This window comes from Mus caroli, unplaced genomic scaffold, assembly GCF_978045245.1.
Source record: "Mus caroli unplaced genomic scaffold, Mus_caroli_1 scaffold_15, whole genome shotgun sequence".
NCBI classification, from domain to species: Eukaryota; Metazoa; Chordata; class Mammalia; order Rodentia; family Muridae; genus Mus; species Mus caroli.
The window spans coordinates 111198769-111206115 of NW_028227270.1; the positions used below are offsets into that span (position 1 = coordinate 111198769).

General features: G+C 48.0%; 1 pseudogene; it reads right to left on the reverse strand.

The window, feature by feature from the left end:
• Positions 1 to 405: 405 nt before the first annotated feature.
• Positions 406 to 1679, reverse strand: LOC110308385 (splicing factor U2AF 65 kDa subunit pseudogene; annotated as a pseudogene).
• Between the last annotated feature and the right edge of the window lie 5668 nt (positions 1680 to 7347).

Sequence of the window (7347 nt, forward strand, 5' to 3'; positions counted from 1 at the left end):
ACTAAGGGCCAGACAACAAAATTCAAAATAGTTTGGCCATAAAATATAAACACGCTATGTTCCTACCATGGGGGAAGAGAGGAGGAAAGGTGTGTAAGGGATAAGAGGCTGTTTGGGAAGGGGCTGTGGAGGTCCTACCTGCCCTGCTGTGCACACAGTCCCCATCCCAGCCCGTTCCCTCTGTGTCTGTGTGGGCCTGTGTGGGCCTGTGTGCACTTGCCTAGTCCCCTTCCTGCCCTAGCCCCCCACCCCCACCCCCCTTAATTGCTGCCATTCCAGTTGCTGCCGGCTGTCATTCGGCTGTCACTCCTCTGCCCATCTTCTTCAAGAGGGGGGAAAGGAGGAGGGGACAGGTGGGGGGGAAAGTCCCCAGCCAGCCCTGCCCCCACCCTTCCCCAGCCACCTCTACCAGAAGTCCCGATGGTGGTAAGAATCAGGATCACAGTATTTTGTGACCACCAGTCTGTTGGCAAACTTGCAACGGTTAGACCCTGCATGGCTTTCTGGCAGTCAAACACAGAGGTGAACTCCACAAAGATCTTTCCACAGCCAGGCACCTCGACGCTGTCCACGGGGCGGGGAATTTCAATGGATTTGACCAGCCCATACTTGCTGCACTCGCCTTGTCCGTCCTCTACAGTCTCCTCATACTCCTTGTCGTCCAGCAGCTCCTCAGGCAGCACCATGTTCATGAGGCACAGGACCTCAGTTGGGTGACCGCCCACCTGAACCTGAGAGCTCATCAGGCAGGGCACTTGAAGGGTCACAGGTGTCTGATTGATGGTGCTCAGCATGGCATTCTTGGCTCCTACACTCGCCCTCTGGACAAGCAGCTTCTTGGCCCCTAGCTGCATCCCATTCAGCCCCGCAATGGCCTGATCTGTGATGTTGATGTCCATGTACTCACAGAAGGCATAGCCCTTGGAGAGCCCTGTGGCACTATCCTTGACCAAGTTGAAGGCTTTGAGAGGCCCAAAGGATGTCAGCAGCTCTTTTACCTGGTCATCATTTAGGTAATTGGGCAAACCCCCAATGAACAGCTTGTTGGCAGAATCTGGGACTACAGTGGATACAACTCCAGGCACATAAACAGAGGGGTTCTCTGACATGCCAGGCATGGCTGGTAGTCATGAGGCCTTCGAATCTTCAATGACTGGCCCTGGAAGACGATGCCATCAAAGGCCATGGGCTGGGTCGTCTCATCCACTGATCGGAACTCCAAAAAGGCAAAATTCTTGTCTTGATTTATCTGCACAGCCAAGACTGGGTTGCCAGGGACCTGCGTCAACATCACCTCCCCCCCCAAGTGCATCTGGACGTTGAAGAAGTCCATCATAGCCTCCTCAGTAATGCCAAAAGGGATGTTGCCCACGTAGAGACGTCTGGCCTGTCTGGTCATCTGGCTCCCAACCACAGGCACTGGCGTTGGGGTCACAGCCAGACCATCAGGAGTCATGGTCGGGAGAAGGGCAGTGGCTGGAATCTGACCCGCAGCTTGCATGGCCTTGTACTGCACTGGGGTGATGTGCTCAAAGCCAGGTGGTGGCACGTCCCAGTATTTACGCACCTTCTTCTTCTCATGGCGAGGAGAACGAATCAATCCACCGTGCTCCTCTTTAGCTCCTCTGGTCAAAGGTTTGCTTCGTCGTCTCCTATCCCGAGAGGCACAGCGCTGGTCCCGGTTGGGTTGCACAGATCTCGGCTCGCTCCTGCTCCTGCTCCTGCTCCTGCTCCTGCTCCTGCTCCTGCTCCTGCTCCTGCTCCTGCTCCTGCTCCTGCTCCTGCTCCTGCTCCTGCTCCTGCTCCTGCTCCTGCTCCTGCTCCTGCTCCTGCTCCTGCTCCTGCTCCTGCTCCTGCTCCTGCTCCTGCTCCTGCTCCTGCTCCTGCTCCTGCTCCTGCTCCTGCTCCTGCTCCTGCTCCTGCTCCTGCTCCTGCTCCTGCTCCTGCTCCTGCTCCTGCTCCTGCTCCTGCTCCTGCTCCTGCTCCTGCTCCTGCTCCTGCTCCTGCTCCTGCTCCTGCTCCTGCTCCTGCTCCTGCTCCTGCTCCTGCTCCTGCACTTTCAATCTCAGCTTCTGCCTACTGTGACTACTCTGCCGACTGTGACTATGCTTCCTGTGCCGATTCTCCTTGTCCCATTCTTGTTTATTCTCATTGAGCTGCCTCGAACTCTTCGAAGTCCGACATGCTTATGCGGCCGCGTAGGGCCCTGTGCAGCTCTCGCCTCGCCTTGCCGCCCACCCAATCCTGGTGAGAACGTCTAAGAATCTACTGTATCTAGTCAATTACAAAATGCCAGACTTGCCAACCCACCCGGGAAAAGTTTAATCACTTTTTAAAAGAAAAGAAAAAAAAATACAGACGTTTATCCTGGGGCAGAGAGAATGAGTAGTAAGTAAATTATATTGGATTCCAAATTTCCTGGCAGCCTCGGCACAAGGCTCATGCACAGCTCAAGTCAATAACTGTCAGATAACAGCACAATCAAAGGCCAGATGTGCCCAAGGGCTGGACACAGACTCAGTCATAGCTGGAGCCCAAGCTGATAATCTTTCTCAGCAGAAATGACTGCTTTCAAGCAATTTTCAGAGAAAGAGAGAGACAGAGAGACCAGGGGGGTGGGGGGAGCCTTTAGCGACATTAGTCTCTTAACTGTAGCTCAGGATGACCTTGACTTTCTGAGTGCCTGTCCTCTACCTCCCAAGTTCTGGAATTACAGACATGCATTATCATGGCCAGTTTGCGCAATGCTGTGGATCAAACCTGGGGCTTTGTGCTTGCCAAACAAGCACTCTACTAACTAAGCTGTGTTCTGACCATTTCTCTACTTATTCACGACTGTGAACATTACGCTCATGAAGAATCAGAGGGAATAAGTGTGTGTGGAGAGGGTGGGCCATATAAGCAGAATTTGGGTGAGCGTAACATCTGGGAAAACCACTTTTAAAACTGCCAGTTAACAGAGCTATCCATTTCCAGCGAGTAAATGGGACCCATCATCCCCTAAGCAGGTGGCTTAAGTCGGAGTTTTCTTAGAGAGCTAAGGTTGTCAGTGGGACCAGGAGCAGGTTTGTACAGGAATGGATGTGTGGGTAGATGGCTTGGACTCTGCATGACCAGATGTTAAGAGGACTCTATGCTACCCTCCCCAGAAGTTACTCCCAGCTACTGAGTCCTTTAGCAACACAATACAGCTCTGCATTCCCCAGAGAAGCTGTTTCTGGGGCACTCTTCCCAGTCTGCAATCCACCTGTGCACCTGGCCTTGTGGCTGGCTCTCAGAGCCATGATACCCAAGCGAGGAAGTGAGGGACACTGAAGTGGAGTGGTGTTGAGACCAGTGAATGAGGACAAGGAAGGCCTAGGATGACAAGTCCAGGGACATAAAGTAGTCCTGGGTGTATAGAGACAAGGGGAATGGAGAGAAGGGGAGAGACAGATGGTGGGAAGGAAAGAGGAGAAGGAAGCAGGGAGGAGGAGGGGAGGAGGAAGAGGGGGAGGAAGAAGAGGAGGAGGGAAAGAGAAGGAGGAAGAAGGGGGAGGAAGAGGAGGAGGGGAGGTAGAGGGGGTTGGGGGAGGGGGAGGAAGAGGAAGAGGAGGTGTGGGGAAGGAGGAAGAAGGGGAAGAGGAGGGGGAGGAAGAAAGGGAGGAGGGGAGGGGAAGGAAGAGGGGGAGGAAGGGGGGGAGGAAAAGGGGGAAGGAGGAGGGGAAGGAAGAAGAAGAGGGGGAGGGAGAAGAGGGAGAGGAAGAAGAGAGGGAAGAGGAAGGGGGGAGGAGGAGAGAGTGGAGGAGGCAGCAGACAAGCTGATTACTGGCACCCATTGCTCTTTGCTTCCTGAATGCAGATGCAGAGTGAGCAGCAAGCTTGCATCTCCTGCCATGCCTTCCCTGACATGATGGGATAATGAACCAAAGTAGACAGATCCTTCTGCCTCAAGAGAAGAAGAGAGCAAGAGAAACTTCACCCCCATTGCAGCTGTATTAGGAGATGGAGATTTGAGAAACATTAACCCCTGAGGGCCCCACACTCACACGGGACCAAGGACCCTATAACCCCTGAGGGCACCACCCTCACATGGGAATAAGGATCCTGTAGCAGAGCTGCAGAGGACATGGCACTCACCCCTTCTGACCTTGGGGCTAGTGGTGACACAGCATTTGTGCCCTCTGCAGAAAACAGCTGCAAGGTGCCATTTTGGAAGCAGAATAAAGAGCCCTCCACAGACAGAAAGACATAGTGGCTCGACCTTAGATTTCCCACCCCTAGAGCTTTGAGAAATAAACTTCTGTCTTCTCAAGTATTTTATTTTTTTTCCTTTTTTTTTTAGAATTAATTTTTTTATTAGGTATTTACCTCATTTACATTTCCAATGCTATCCAAAAAGTACCCAATGCACCCCCCCCCAACTCCCCTACCCACCCACTCCCACTTTTTGGCCCTGGCGTTCCCCTGTACTGGGACATATAAAGTTTGTGTGTCCAATGGGACTCTCTTTCCAGTGATGGCCGACTAGGCCATCTTTTCATACATATGCAGCTAGAGTCAAGAGCTCTGGGGTACTGGTTAGTTCATAATGTTGTTCCACCTATAGGGTTGCAAATCCCTTTAGCTCCTTGGGTACTTTCTCTAGCTCCTCCATTGGGGGCCCTGTGATCCATCCAATAGCTGACTGTGAGCATCCACTTATGTGTTTGCTAGGCCCTGGCATTGTCTCACAAGAGACAGCTATATCTGGATCCTTTCAGCAAAATCTTGCTAGTGTAAGCAATGGTGTCAGCGTTTGGAAGCTGATTATGAGAAGGGTCCCTGGATATGGCAGTCTTTAGATGGTCCATCCTTTCATCACAGCTCCAAACTTTATCTCTGTAACTCTTTCCATGGTTGTTTTGTTCCCAATTCTAAGAAGGGGCAAAGTGTCCACACTTTGGTCTTCGTTCTTCTTGAGTTTCATGCGATTAACAAATTGTATCTTATATCGTGGGTATTCTAAGTTTTGGGGCTAATATCCACTTATCAGTGAGTACATATTGTGTAAGTTCCTTTGTGATTGTGTTACCTCACTCAGGATGATGCCCTCCAGGTCCATTCATTTGCCTAGGAATTTCATAAATTCGTTCTTTTTAATAGCTGAGTAGTACTCCATTGTGTAAATGTACCACATTTTCTGTATCCATTCCTCTGTTGAGGGGCATCTGGGTTCTTTCCAGCTTCTGGCTATTATAAATAAGGTTGCTATGAACATAGTGGAGCATGTGTCCTTCTTACCAGTTGGAACATCTTCTGGATATATGCCCAGGAGAGGTATTGCTGGATCCTCTGGTAGTATTATGTCCAATTTTCTGAGGAACCGCCAAACTGATTTCCAGAGTGGTTGTACAAGCTTGCAATCCCACCACCAATGAAGGAGGGTTCCTCTTTCTCCACATCCTCATCAGCATCTGCTGTCACCTGAATTTTTGAACTTAGCCATTCTGACTGGTGTGAGGAGGAATCTCAGGGTTGTTTTGAGTTGCATTTCCCTGATGATTAAGGATGTTGGACATTTTTTCAGGTGCTTCTCTGCCATTCGGTATTCCTCAGGTGAGAATTCTTTGTTCAGTTCTGAGCCCCATTTTTTAATGGGGTTATTTGATTTTTCTGGAGTCCACCATCTTGAGTTCTTTATATATATTGGATATTAGTCCCCTATCTGATTTAGAATAGGTAAAGATCCTTTCCCAATCTGTTGGTGGTCTTTTTCTCTTACTAACAGTGTCTTTTGCGTTGCAGAAGCTTTGCAAATTTATGAGGTCCCATTTATCGATTCTCAATCTTACAGCACAAGCCTTTGCTGTTCTATTCAGGAACTTTTCCCCTGTACCCATATCTTCGAGGCTTTTCCCTACTTTCTCTTCTATAAGTTTCAGTGTCTCTGGTTTTATGTGGAGTTCCTTAATCCACTTAGATTTGACCTTAGTACAAGGAGATAGGAATGGATCAATTAGCATTCTTCTACATGATAACCGCCAGTTGTGCCATCACCATTTGTTGAAAGTGCTGTCTTTTTTCCACTGGATGGTTTTTGCTCCCTTGTCAAAGATCAAGTGACCATAGGTGTGTGGGTTCATCTCAGGGTCTTCAATTCTGTTCCATTGGTCTACTTGTCTGTTGGTATACCAGTACCATGCAGTTTTTATCACAATTGCTCTGTAGTACAGCTTTAGGTCAGGCATGGTGATTCCACCAGAGGTTCTTTTATCCTTGAGAAGAATTTTTGCTATCCTAGGTTTTTTGTTGTTCCAGATGAATTTGCATATTGCCCTTTCTAATTCCTTGAAGAATTGAGTTGGAATTTTGATGGGGATTGCATTGAATCTGTAGATTGCTTTTGGCAAGATAGCCTTTTTTACAATGTTGATCCTGCCAATCCATGAGCATGGGAGATCTTTCCATCTTCTGAGATCTTCTTTAATTTCTTTCTTCAGAGACTTGAAGTTCTTGTCATACAGATCTTTCACTTCCTTAGAGTCACGCCAAGGTATTTTATATTGTTTGTGACTATTGAGAAGGGTGTTGTTTCCCTAATTTCTTTCTCAGCCTGCTTATCCTTTGTGTACAGAAATGCCATTGACTTGCTTGAGTTAATTTTATATCCAGCTACTTCATTGAAGCTGTTTATCAGGCTTTGGAGTTCTCTAGTGGAATTTTTAGGGTCACTTATATATACTATCATATCATCTGCAAAGAGTGATATTTTGACTTCTTCTTTTCCAATTTGTATCCCCTTGATCTCCTTTTGTTGTCTAATTGCTCTGGCTAGGACTTCAAGTACAATGTTGAATAGGTATGGAGAAAGTGGGCAGCCTTGTCTAGTACCTGATTTTAGTGGGATTTCTTCCAGCTTCTCACCCTTTACTTTGATGTTGGCTACTGGTTTTCTGTAGATTGCTTTTATCATTGTTAGGTATGGGCCTTGAATTCCTGATCTTTCCAAGACTTTTATTATGAATGGGTGTTGGATTTTGTCAAATGGTTTCTCAGCATCTAACGAGATGATCATGTGGTTTTTGTCTTTGTGTTTGTTTATATACTGGATTACGTTGATGGATTTCCGTATATTGAACCATCCTTGCATCCCTGGGATGAAACCTACTTGGTCAGGATGGATGATTGTTTTGATGTGTTCTTGGATTCTGTTAGTGAGAACTTTATTGAGGATTTTTGCATCGATATTCATAAGGGAAATTGGTCTGAAGTTCTCTATCTTTGTTGGGTCTTTTTGTGGTTTAGGTATCAGAGTAATTGTGGCTTCATAGAATGAGTTGGGTAGAGTACCTTCTGTTTCTATTTTGTGGAATAGTTTGTGAAGAA